At 44.7% G+C, this 12,711-nt stretch overlaps 1 pseudogene; it reads left to right on the top strand.

Moving 5' to 3' along the window:
- The first annotated feature begins 9,116 nt into the window (after positions 1 to 9,116).
- Positions 9,117 to 12,363, top strand: LOC148778351 (uncharacterized; annotated as a pseudogene).
- Positions 12,364 to 12,711: the final 348 nt, after the last annotated feature.

Here is a 12,711-nt window from a genome sequence, read left to right as displayed (position 1 = left end):
CCTTCTCAGTGCCCACCCATCACCCCAGAGACGATACCCACACCTCCCTGTCTCACCACTGCCCCCGACCACTAGGATCCTCATCACCGAAGCCCCTTCCCCCGAGATGCTGCTCTCAGCAGCATGAAGCACGTTTGCTCACTCCACCTGTGGGAATCTTCCTCCTCTTAGGTCTGTTCTTCCTCCAGGTTGGCCTCCTTCGTCTCTTCTCCTCGGTAGGCTCCTCCTCCTTAAGTGTCAGAGGCTTTGTGCCCAAGTAAGGAAGGAGGCCAGGAGCTCAGAGAAGCGGCTGTGACCCGTCCTAACTCAACACACTCTGAGGAGGGGGTAATCGGGGTCGGGGGCAGAAGGGTTATGTCCTCTGGAAGAGCCAAGGTCACGGCCCCCACGCTCACAGGGATGTGCAGAAAGGAGAACTGTGGTTCACCCGGAAGTGGGTGGAGAGGACCACTTACTTCCAACAAATCTCAGCACCGGCTTCTTCCAGCGCCTTCTGTCTGGGCAGTCTGGCCTGGGAGCCCCGACAGGGCGCACGTGCAGGGGGCGGGGCCTGCTGAAGAGCAGCACGTGCAGGTCGGGGCGCCGGAATAAAGGCTGGGGCCTTGACCACGGGCGGTGAGGTGTGACTCGCCCGGGTTGTGTGCTCCACGACTTCCCATTGCCTAGAGGCTTGCAGTCGCAGACGTCAAGCTAGAGCAGGTTGGTGTCGCTAATGGGAACACGGGGTCGTCCAGGGCACGGGGGCGCAGGGTTTGGAGGTCTTAGGGACAGACTGGCCTACAGGGAGGAGGGTGTTAGGAGACGCGGAGACGAGGCCAGGACTCCAGGACTGGGGAGGGGTTCAGACTGTGGCGGAAGCTGAGGGGCATGCTGGAGAGGCTGTGGACAAGGGCAGTGCAGCTGGGCCTAAGCCCCCTCTTCCACTGCAGCCGCTGGATGCGGCCCCTGCTTTGGCCCCCGACGCTGAGTGCCCCCACGCCTCCAAGGCCTCATCTTCCCAAGATGGAGCTGCCTGGGGAGCCAGACTCGCTCAGGACGACGTGGGCCCGGGCCTCTGGGCACTGCTCCCCGGGTCATAACACATGCAGGGCAACGCATCTAGGCCAGCGGAAAGACACGATAAAGGACCTGCCACCCAGGCTCCCAGTCCTGACGGGGGACGAAGATGATCCTCTTACTTCACAACACTTTACAGGGTGGGGTGCAGCTGTCTTTTTCTGACTACGAACACGCTATTTTTTTCATCGAAAATAAACTGGTCAGGAAACAACAAAAATTTTGAGGACAGTAACTCCAGATCTTTCTTCTATGTGCCGCCCAAGGCCCAGCAGCCTCGCCTGGGTCCCTGGTACCAGAATCCTGCCTGTAATCTCCTCTCCATTTCTGGGGCAGGTGAGGAATCTGAATCCCCAAGGAGGTTCAGTGGGATTACGGGCACTCCCTCCCTGTAAACCAAAGCCTGAAGGTTTTCTAACACCTTAGTCCATGACTTCCCTTTCCTCCCCCTGTGTTCACACTAAGAGATTGTGGCAGCCCATGAGGCAGTGTTTGTGGTTCAGGTTAATAGGAAACATTCTAATTCTAGCTATATGCCAGCTACTCTGCTAAATACTGAAAGGAGGTTCTCTCATTTGACCTCAACAACCCATGAGCTCGGTATTGTTTCTGTCCTTGTGTCCCAAACTAGGAAGCCAAGGCTCCCAGTCAGTGACTGGCCCAGGCTCACAGCGTAATCCAATTAAAGTCTTCTCATGTTGTGCAACTAGTGTAGCTGAAAGAGGTACCCTAGAGTTTCTAGTCCCCTGCAATATTTTTGACAAGGCCTAAAGGTTCTAAAAGCTGTTATGGTGATGTCAGAAAAGTAGTTTGGAGGAAGATAGACAAACAAGACTTGAAAATGTCTGGAAGACAGACATCTAGGATTTCATTCAGTGCATGGGGGGAAGGCTGTGGGCAGGCAGGAGGATCCATGGGGTGATTCTCCCAAGTATCCTGCTGGAGATAAAGCATGCTGTATATATAGTGTAACTTTTCCAAGTAAAAAACCAGGTGTGATGAGGAGAGCTTCTGAATTCATCAGTCACTGTTCCCAGATGAATAGTAGTCAGTCTGAGTAAGAGAACCTTGAGCCAGCTTATGGCCTGTGACCTACTGTTCCTCACTGTGTCTCTACCTGGCGGATGTTGGACTAGCACCTCCACCATGAGCTACTTCCTTCAAGAAACCTTACTATATATAAACCACTGGGTCTGTTTCTCTGGAGATTCCCTAATTAGTACAGATATTGAAATGCTGTTTTGAAATGGTGCAGAGACAAGAATTTTGAGGGGAAAAGTATTGAGTACAGAGGGTAGGGGGTTCTAACAGAAAACAATTACTAGTGTATCTTCAATATTCTTTGAATTAACAGGTTGAGATGCCTCTGTGGTTTTTCCACACCATTCCCCCTCAGGTTTAAATTATTTATCCTTTAGTGTTGTGGTTTAGGAGAATTAAAGTGGTAAGTGCTGGGAGTAGGAATAAAATTTGTAATTTTTTTTTATTCTAATGTAATTCAGACTTTAGTGAAAAAAGAAATGTATAAAATTCCAAGAGTAAAGCCATCTAGTCAACTTCTGGTTAGCTAGATGGGGACTCCAAAGACATAATCCATTTTTTAGTCTATTTCCCTCTCATTCTAGGTTTTTACTTTCTCTGTGTTGGCCTCACTGTCAGCCACTATTTCAGAGTGGCAAAGATGCTCACAACATTTCCAAGCCTATAATGATTCTGTGGCTAGTCTTCCAGGAGACGAGCACATTCTTCCAACAGTTTCAACAAGAGTTCCAGATCTGACCCTCCATGGACTAACTTTAAAGTTATCTGTCTCTATGGTTACATGAACTACCTTTTGTAGCTTCTAACCTCTTAAGAGGGCTTCCCAGGTGACTCAGTGGTAAAGAATCCTCCTGCCAAGTAGGAGACATGGGTTCAGTCCCTGGGTTGGGAAGATACGTTGGAGGAGCAAATGGCAACCCATTCTAGTATTCTTGCCTAGGAAATCCCATGGACAGAGGATCCTGGCAGGCTGTAATCCATAGGGTCACAAATGAGTTGGACACAACGTAGCAGCTAAACAACAACAACAAATGTTAAGACAATGTTGAAATCCAAGCTGAGACTTCCTTTTCCTTCAGTAAAGGAAAATACCCATATGCATATGCTTATACAAAATATTAGGTCAGGTACAAGAGGCACACTGATGCATTCCTCAACAGTGAAACTGAGTTCATGAGATCAGCTGCACAACACTGATTTGAATGTAACTACCACTTCTTTTGGAACCAGTCTGTTGTTCCATGTCCAGTTCTGACTGTTGCTTCCTGACCTGCATACAGGTTTCTCAAGAGGCAGGTCAGGTGATCTGGTATTCCCATCTCTTTCAGAATGTTCCACAGTTTATTGTTTGTTTGTTTTTTTTCCACAGTTTATTGTGATCCACACAGTCAAAGGCTTTGGCATAGTCAGTGAAGCAGGAATAGATGTTTTTCTGGAACTCTCTTGCTTTCTCCATGATCCAGTGGATGTTGGCAATTGATCTCAGTGCCCCTGCCTTTTCTAAAACCAGCTTGAACATCTGGGAGTTCACGGTTCACATATTGCTGAAGCCTGGCTTGGAGAATTTTGAGCATGACTTTACTAGCGTGTAAGATGAGTGCAATTGTGTGGTAGTTTGAGCATTCTTTGGCATTGCCTTTCTTTGGGATTGGAATGAAGACTGACCTTTTCCAGTCCTGTGGCCACTGCTGAGTTTTCCAAATTTGCTGGCATATTGAGTGCAGCACTTTCACAGCGTCATCTTTCAAGATTTGAAATAGCTCAACTGGAATTCCATCACCTCCACTAGCTTTGTTCATAGTGATGCTTTCTAAGGCCCACTTGACTTCACATTCCAAGATGTCTGACTCTAGGTCAGTGATCACGTTATCGTGATTATCTTGGTCGTGAAGATCTTTTTTGTACAGTTCTTCTGTGTATTCTTGCCACCTCTTCTTAATATCTTCTGCTTCTGTTACGTCCATACCATTTCTGTCCTTTATCGAGCCCATCTTTGCATAAAATGTTTCCTTGGAATCTCTAATTTTCTTGAAGAGATCTCTTGTTTTTCCTGTTCTGTTTTTTTCCTCTATTTCTTTTAATTGATCGCTGAGGAAGGCTTTCTTATCTCTCCCTGCTATTCTTTGGAACTCTGCATTCAGATGCTTATATCTTTCCTTTTCTCCTTTGCTTTTCGCTTCTCTTCTTTTCACAGCTATTCGTAAGGCCTCCTCAGACAGCCATTTTGCTTTCTTGCATTTCTTTTCCATGGGGATGGTCTTGGTCCCTGTACAATGTCAGGAACCTCCATCCATAGTTCATCAGGCACTCTATCTATCAGATCTAGTCCCTTAAATCTATTTCTCACTTCCACTGTATAATCATAAGGGATTTGATTTAGGTCATATCTGAATGGTCTAGTGGTTTTCCCGACTTTCTTCAATTTAAGTCTGAATTTGGCGATAAGGAGTTCATGATCTGAGCCACAGTCAGCTCCTTGTCTTGTTTTTGCTAACTGTATAGAGCTTCTCCATCTTTGGCTGCAAAGAATATAATCAATCTCATTGCAGTGTTGACCACAACACCAGACTGGTTCCAAATAGGAAAAGGAGTACGTCAAGGTTGTATATTGTCACCCTGCTTATTTAACTTATATGCAGTGTACATCATGAGGAACGCTGGGCTGGAAGAAGCACAAGCTGGAATCAAGATTGCTGGGAGAAATATCCATAAACTCAGATATGCAGATGACACCACTCTTATGGCAGAAAGTGAAGAGGAACTAAAAAGCCTCTTGATGAAAGTGAAAGAGGAGAGTGAAAAGGTTGGCTTGAAGCTCAACATTCAGAAAACTAAGATCATGGCATCTGGTCCCATCACTTCATGGGAAATAGATGGGGGAACAGTGGAAACAGTGTCAGACTTTATTTTTCTGGGCTCCAAAATCACTGCGGATGCTGATTGCAGCCAGGAAATTAAAAGACACTTACTCCTTGGAAGGAAAGTTATGACCAACCTAGATAGTATATTAAAAAGCAGAGACATTACTTTGCCAACCAGGGTCTGTCTAGTCAAGGCTATGGTTTTTCCTGTGGTCATGTATGGATGTGAGAGTTGGACTGTGAAGAAAGCTGAGCACTGAAGAATTGATGCTTTTGAACTGTGGTGCTGGAGAAGACTCTTGAGAGTCCCTTGGAATGCAACGAGATCCAACCAGCCCATTCTAAAGGAGATCAGTCCTGGGTGTTCATTGGAAGGACTGATGCTAAAGCTGAAACTGCAATACTTTGGCCACCTCATGCGACGAGTTGACTCACTGGAAAAGACTCTGATGCTGGGAGGGATTGGGAGCGGGAGGAGAAGGGGACGACAGAGAGTGAGATGGCTGGATGGCATCACCGACTTGATGGACATGAGTTTGAGTGAACTCCGGGAATTGGTGATGGACAGGGAGGCCTGGCATGCTGTGATTCATGGGGTCGCAAAGAATCAGACACGACTGAGCGACTGAACTGAACTGAACTGAACCACTTCTTTTATATAGGTAAAAGTTTCATCTTGGCTTCACTTGTCAGTTGTACAAATCTGTCTGGCAATGTCAGATGCCTTTCCCCAAAATGTATTTGTATGAGAGAAACGTGTCTGGTGTTATTGACACTACTGCAGTGGTTATCCCTAAAGAGTGGAAATGGGGAAAAACGTGTGTGTGTGTGTGAATGAATAGTGCTGAATACATAGGCTTAGGAAGGATTTTAAATCCAAAGAACTTTTGTTCGCTTTTGCTCTGTAAGGTCTGGTATTATTTTTCTTGTAACCATGACAAGCCTGAGTTATACCTGGTATGTGCTTGGTCTCTCTTAAAAGGCTACAAAGTTGGTAGTGCTGTTCTTAACATGCTGACCAACTGATGGCCTGGGAATCAACCAGGTAAATAGATGACTATCCTAGAGCTGTTGAAAAGAAATGCAACAAAGCAAAATGGCTGGCTGAGGAGGCCTTACAAATAACTGCGAAAAGAAGAGAAGCGAAAAGCAAAGGAGAAAAGGAAAGATATAAGCATCTGAATGCAGAGTTCCAAAGAATAGCAGGGAGAGATAAGAAAGCCTTCCTCAGTGATCAATGGAAAGAAATAGAGGAAAACAACAGAATAGGAAAGACTAGAGATCTCTTCAAGAAAATTAGAGATACCAAGGGAACATTTCATGCAAAGATGGGCACAATAAAGGACAAATTGGTATGGACCTAACAGAAGCAGAAGATATTAAGAAGAGGTGGCAAGAATACACAGAACTGTACAAAAAAGATCTTCACGACCCAGATAATCATGATAGTGTGATCACTGACCTAGAGCCAGACATCTTGGAATGTGAAGTCAAGTGGGCCTTAGAAAGCATCACTACGAACAAAGCTAGTGGAGGTGATGGAATTCCAATTGAGCTATTTCAAATCTTGAAAGATGATGCTGTGAAAGTGCTACACTCAATATGCCAGCAAATTTAGAAAACTCAGCAGTGGCCACAAGACTGGAAAAGGTCCGTTTACATTCCAATACGAAAGAATGCTCAAACTGCCGCACAGTTGCACTCATCTCACATGCTAGTAAAGTCATGCTCAAAATTCTCCAAGCCAGGCTCAGCAATACGTGAACCGTGAACTTTCATATGTTCAAGCTGGTTTTAGAAAAGGCAGAGGAACTAGAGATCAAATTGCCAACATCCGCTGGATCATGGAAAAAGCAAGAGAGCTCCAGAAAAACATCTATTTCTGCTTTATTGACTATGCCAAAGCGTTTGACTGTGTGGATCACAATAAACTGGAAAATTCTGAAAGAGATTGGAATACCAGACCACCTGACCTGCCTCTTGAGAAATCTGTATGCAGGTCAGGAAGCAGCAGTTAGAACTGGACATGGAACAACAGACTGGTTCCAAATAGGAAAAGGAGTACGTCAAGGCTGTATATTGTCACCCTGCTTATTTAATTTATATGCAGAGTACATCATGAGGAACGCTGGGCTGGAAGAAGCACAACCTGGAATCAAGATGCCAGGAGAAATATCAATAACCTCAGATATGCAGATGACACCACCCTTATGGCAGAAAGTGAAGAGGAACTCAAAAGCCTCTTGGTGAAAGTGAAAGAGGAGAGTGAAAAAGTTGGCTTAAAGCTCAACATTCAGAAAACTAAGATCATGGCATCTGGTCCCATCACTTCATGGGAAATAGATGGGGAAACACTGGAAACAGTGTCAGACTTTATTTTTCTGGGCTCCAAAATCACTGCGTATGCTGATTGCAGCCATGAAATTAAAAGACACTCCTTGGAAGGAAAGTTGTGACCAACCTAGACAGCATATTAAAAAGCGGAGACATTACTTTGCCAACCAAGGTCCATCTAGTCAAGGCTATGGTTTTTCCCATGGTCATGTATGGATGTGAGAGTTGGACTGTGAAGAAAGGTGATCGCCGAAGAATTGATGGCTTTTGAACTGTGGTGTTGGAGACCTCTTGAGAGTCCCTTGGACTGCAAGGAGATCCAACCAGTCCATCCTAAAGGAGATCAATCCTGGGTGTTCATTGGAAGGACTGATGCTAAAGCTGAAACTCCAGTACTTTGGCCACCTCATGCAAAAAGTTGACTTATTGGAAAAGACTCTGATGCTGGGAGGAATTGGGGGCAGGAGAAGGGGACAACAGAGAATGAGATGGCTGGATGGCATCTATGACTCGATAGACATGAGTTTGAGTGAACTCTGGGAGTTGGTGATGGACAGGGAGGCTTGGTGTGCTGTGATTCTTGGGGTCGCAAAGAGTTGGACACGACTGAGCGACTGAACTGAACTGAACTGGGCCTGTTCTAGTGTGAAGAAGGGTTCTAGAGGCCCCACTGATATAGTCATTCCTCCTTCATTGGTTGACTTCTGCGAATGTCCAGGGAGGAAATAGGAACTGTTAACCAACTGGCATAGAATAAACTCAGTTTTTTAACAATTGGTAAAAAAGAAAAGAAAAACAATTGGTATGGATGTACAGGTGTGCACTGGCTGAATGTTGTGACTGGCTTCAGGAAACAAAATGACTATCCCATTTTCTTTCTAGGTTTCAGAAATGGAAGTCTGTATTTTCCATGTTCTGTGGTGTTCAGTGAGTATCCTGCCTTCCTTGTTCCTCAGTCCTCATTGCCCACTATCCTTAATTGAAGGCCCATAGTCCCTATGTATTATAATGTGGCACAATTCTAACAATATGGCTATGGGAAAGAAATGAAAATGAAACAAACACTGAACCTCAACAGGCTGAAAACATGAATAAAAAACAAGATGTGCACTCAGAAGGCAAAACCCATAACATAGGAAGGGTGACTAGTATCCCTTATGTTGACATTGAAACTGACAACATTCATCAAGAAACATGGGGCTTTGATTTTTGTTGCCCAGAAGAGGGAGCTAAATGTCAAGAGCCCTTCTAATTACACTCTATAGAAACGCATCTCAAGGAAGCTATGGATCCAAGAAAGAGCCAAGGAGGCTAGAACAGGGCAAAGGATCCCCTGCAATAAAATTCTGGAAATCACTGAAACAAACTGTGTGTTTGTATGATGTGGCTTATGGTAAAAGTATGCCAGAGAACGTACTGTAGCACAGTGGCATTTCACAGAGTTCATATAAAAGTAGAGGTGTGCTTTATAACCTCATGAGGGTGGAGACCACATTGCATATAAAGATAAACACAGAGTTGTCCAGTCGGAGCAGTATCTTGATGCTGTAGGACATGATGAGATGTTAAAGTCAGGATTTATCGTAGAGATGAACTTGGGTGAGGAAAATAAGAGATATGCAACTCTTTCCGCAAACCCACCACCTCCAAATGACAGAGATGAGATCCAGAATATCTGGAATTCACAATTGTAGTAGTCTGCTAGAGATAGGAACAAGCTTCATCAGGAAGCTTCATGCTCTACTCTGCACCAGCATGGAAGCAGTTAAAGACCTGAACCTACGTTCAGAATAATCTCAGAAGCCCTTTGCTGCAGGGGAAAGAATGCCAGACAACAGCAGTGGGAGCCATGGCTTCCCTGAGACTGTGGGTGAAGCGCTAGAGAGCAACAAATACCCTGAGAGGGCTGTCCTGTCCCCTCTTTGCTTGGCTCAGGTCAGCAAAGTAGATGAGGGCATCCAGTGCAATATGAGTTGGTAGATTGAGTTATAGTCTGGGAATTTCCCTGAGTCTTCACCAGGAAGTCCTAGAAAGGGAGCAGAGCAGGTGTCAGTGGGGAGCAGGAACCGGGATGAATTCTATGAGGTGGAGAACAACGGCTGCGAGGGGCACGTTCCCTCCCCTACCTGGTTGGACCAAGTCAACAAAGTGGAAGAGGGCATCCAGTGCGACATGGGTTGCTCTGAAGCTCAGGTAGAGAAATCCCCCCAGCAAATGCCCTCCAGGGGTGAAGAGACGGCATCAGACAGCAAAACCAAGGGATCTTGGAAACAGCCAATCACCAATAGGAAATTAAGTGCAGATAAAGAGGAAATGATCATAAAAGATGAGACTGGGGAGGTGTAAAATGAGAACTTGAAAATGTGTGCGAAGATTAAAAAGACCGTGAAAGGCAGGAAGCTGAGAGAGCTGAGCAGCTTCTCAAATGATAAGACAGCCTATTTGCTGAAGAAAAGAGCTGCTTTGACCATTGTGCTTCCTGAGGATTCAGAAGACTCTGAATTGGAAGAGGAGGGTGACATGGATGAGGTAGAATGCCTCCTTGAAGAAGTGAGTCCACAGGGTCCTCTGACATCTTCCAAAGGAAGGTCTTATCATGAAGCTGGAAGGATAACCAGGGTGCCACCTGAGAGCTCTGTCCCTCCCCAACTTACAGTGTGGCCCACCAGAAATTAGTGCAAGTTTTTACAAGTTTGTGGTGAATATGAGTATGTCCCTGAGGTTTACCAGTGGAAATGACAGGATAACTGTGAAAGCACTGGTATCAGACTCTGAAGCAAACCCACCATGGCCATGTCAGAGGGACTGCAGTCCAGGAGAGCCTTTCACAAATCACTGCAATGTAAGTGACTAATCGATTCATATACTAATTGGTTCTCTGTCCTGAATCAATAGCATTTCTTCATTTTGAAAGTGTGTTGTCACTTAAACTCTACTGTCCACATTCAAAGGATTTGCAAAGAGAATCTGTTGGAATTTCTGCATTCCAGGAAATTGCAGTGTAATGTGAAGTGAAGTGCTCCAGAAGATGAGAGAGAGCTGGGTGGTGGTGGGCTGAGGTAGTCAGGAGGACATCAGTCTAGCTGGATGGCTGAGAATGGGCAGACCACATGCAGGCAGAGACTTTCCACACAAATTTAGGATCTGTTTGGAAATAAATGGACTTCCCCGGTGGCTCAGATGGTAACGCGTCTGCCTACAATGCGGGAAATCTGGGTTCAGTCCCTGGGTCGGGAAGGTCTCCTGGAGAAGGAAATGGCAACCCACTCTAGTATTCTTGCCTGGAAAATCCCATGGATGGAGGAGCCTGGTAGGCTACAGTCCATGGGGTTTCAAAGAGTCCGACACGACCAAGTGACTTCACTTTTGGAAATAAAAGGAAAAGTTTGGAGTGGGAATGGAGACAGCAGCATGAGCTGAGATGGACAGCCAGAGCAGGATTCTGTTTGAGATTATCCTGCTGGAGGGAAGAACTGTGAGGAATTTGAAAGAGGCTGACAATGAGGTAAAGTAGGAGTGTTTCTCTTCCCTTATAGACTTTTATCCTGTAGGCAATAAGTGGCTAATCCAGACTGAGTAGAGAAATGAAATGAAGATGCTATAGGAATTTCAACCAGCATATAAAGTATTTTATAGGAGAAAATAGAATGGAGAGTGACTATATGGCTGAAAACCAGTTTTATTCAACAAAAAGTGTTGTAATTCAACAGAACAAAGCGATGAGGATCCTGACTTGCATAAGATAGATACATGAGAGGCCTAATACAATTTTATATTTAAAAGGTTGGAGTTTGCACTTGAGTATGTAGGAAAAAATGGTAACTTCCATGGAAAAGAGTTAACCGGGAACAGAAGTTGCTTTGCTTCGCTCTGCGGGTTGTAGTTGGGAGGAGTGTAAAATGGTGAGATAGAGGGACTGGACTAGCAGCCCATCCACACCTGGACCATCCTAGGACTGGTGGGGCACAGGTGACAGGAGTGGGGAGGGAGGGATAACGCTAAGGAGAGCTTTGGGAGATGATTATATCTGGGATGCAAAGAATGAAGCAAAGCAGGTAAATGAAGAATGGGACACATAAGGGCCCTGGGGAAGTTTGGTTTCAGTCTTAGTCCCCAAACCCTTGGACCTGACATGTTTAAGCCTACTGCGTCCATTTAGAAGTTGGGGTATTGTCACCTCTTACCTCTTGGCTGTAATCATAAATTCAATTCATGCTCAGTAATTTGGAAGGGATTTTTAAAAACAGGGTGACTTTATATGAGCACTTTTTTGGCTTAGGTGTGTTTAGTCCCTGCTTATAAAAGATGGCAAGTGAGACTGTTCTCAGCCACTGTGCTTAGAGACCACTCATGCACAGGAAATGGAAGCATTGTGTAAGCTCCATAACGAATAAGACCATTCCAGATGTGTGAGCCCTAGACTGCAGTGTCTAAATTGTAAAATGAATAAACTGAAACACCAGCCACCTTACCTTTAGTCATCTTCTGCATTCCCCATGTGGTTTCCCATCAGAGTGCAAGTGAATCTTTTTCTGTTCGGGGAAATCACATCAGTTATAAATTTACCCTCCCCCTTCACAATATTGTAGTTTTCAGCACTTTCTCCTTTGGCCATGTTTGAAAGAAAGTCTGGGAAATTTCCTGGCGATCCGGTGGCTAGGACTCATTGCTTTCACAACCAAGTGCAGGGGTTCAATACTTATCCTGATCGGGAAACTAAGCGCTCACAAGATACGTGGTGTGGTGAAAAAAAAAAACAACAAAAAAAACCTGATTGAGTTGTTTGTGAAGAAGATAATGGGAACTCAGTTTACTCCAGGTTACACAGTCAACATTTTAATTTCCAGGCTGAAGGCACTCTTCCATAAATTGTTATTTTTGGCCAATGATATTTTTTGCTGCCACAAACTATAGAGTTGTATGGAATAGTGTCTTGAAGATTGGTCATTTTCTTGAAAGATGTGTTTTTTTTTCCTTTTGTTTTTTAAGCATCTTGGATTATTTAATGTATAACCCCCTTTTTCTCTCAGGTAACTGTGGGAGATAAAAAACCAAGGTCCCTTACAAATGAACAGAGATCAGAGGCAGATGTTATAAAGTGTAGGAAATATCCAGCAGCTCTAGAGGTTGGTATCCATCCTGTGTTCAATTTGGACTTTGTTTGGGGTTTCCTACTTGGTGTCTGTTCTGCCCTCCAAACTAACACTGCTTATGAGCAACAGCAAACAGCAGGGTTCCACCCAGGTAACAGACGTACCTTGTAAGGAAGGCCTTACCTTTCAAGATTAGAGACAAAGCCTTTCAATACTGTGGAATATTATTTTTATGCCAGTTTTCACACTTAACTCCTAATGCTATTGATGGTATTGTGGGTTACATGTTGATGGTATTGTGAGTTACATGAATGTATATTGTGGGT

Source organism: Moschus berezovskii, chromosome 3 (assembly GCF_049115385.1).
Source record: "Moschus berezovskii isolate FMDL1 chromosome 3, NW_MosBer_1.0, whole genome shotgun sequence".
In the NCBI taxonomy this organism is placed as follows: Eukaryota; Metazoa; Chordata; class Mammalia; order Artiodactyla; family Moschidae; genus Moschus; species Moschus berezovskii.
The sequence above is the reverse complement of the archived record's forward strand: the minus strand, read 5'-3'. Positions and strand labels throughout refer to the sequence as shown.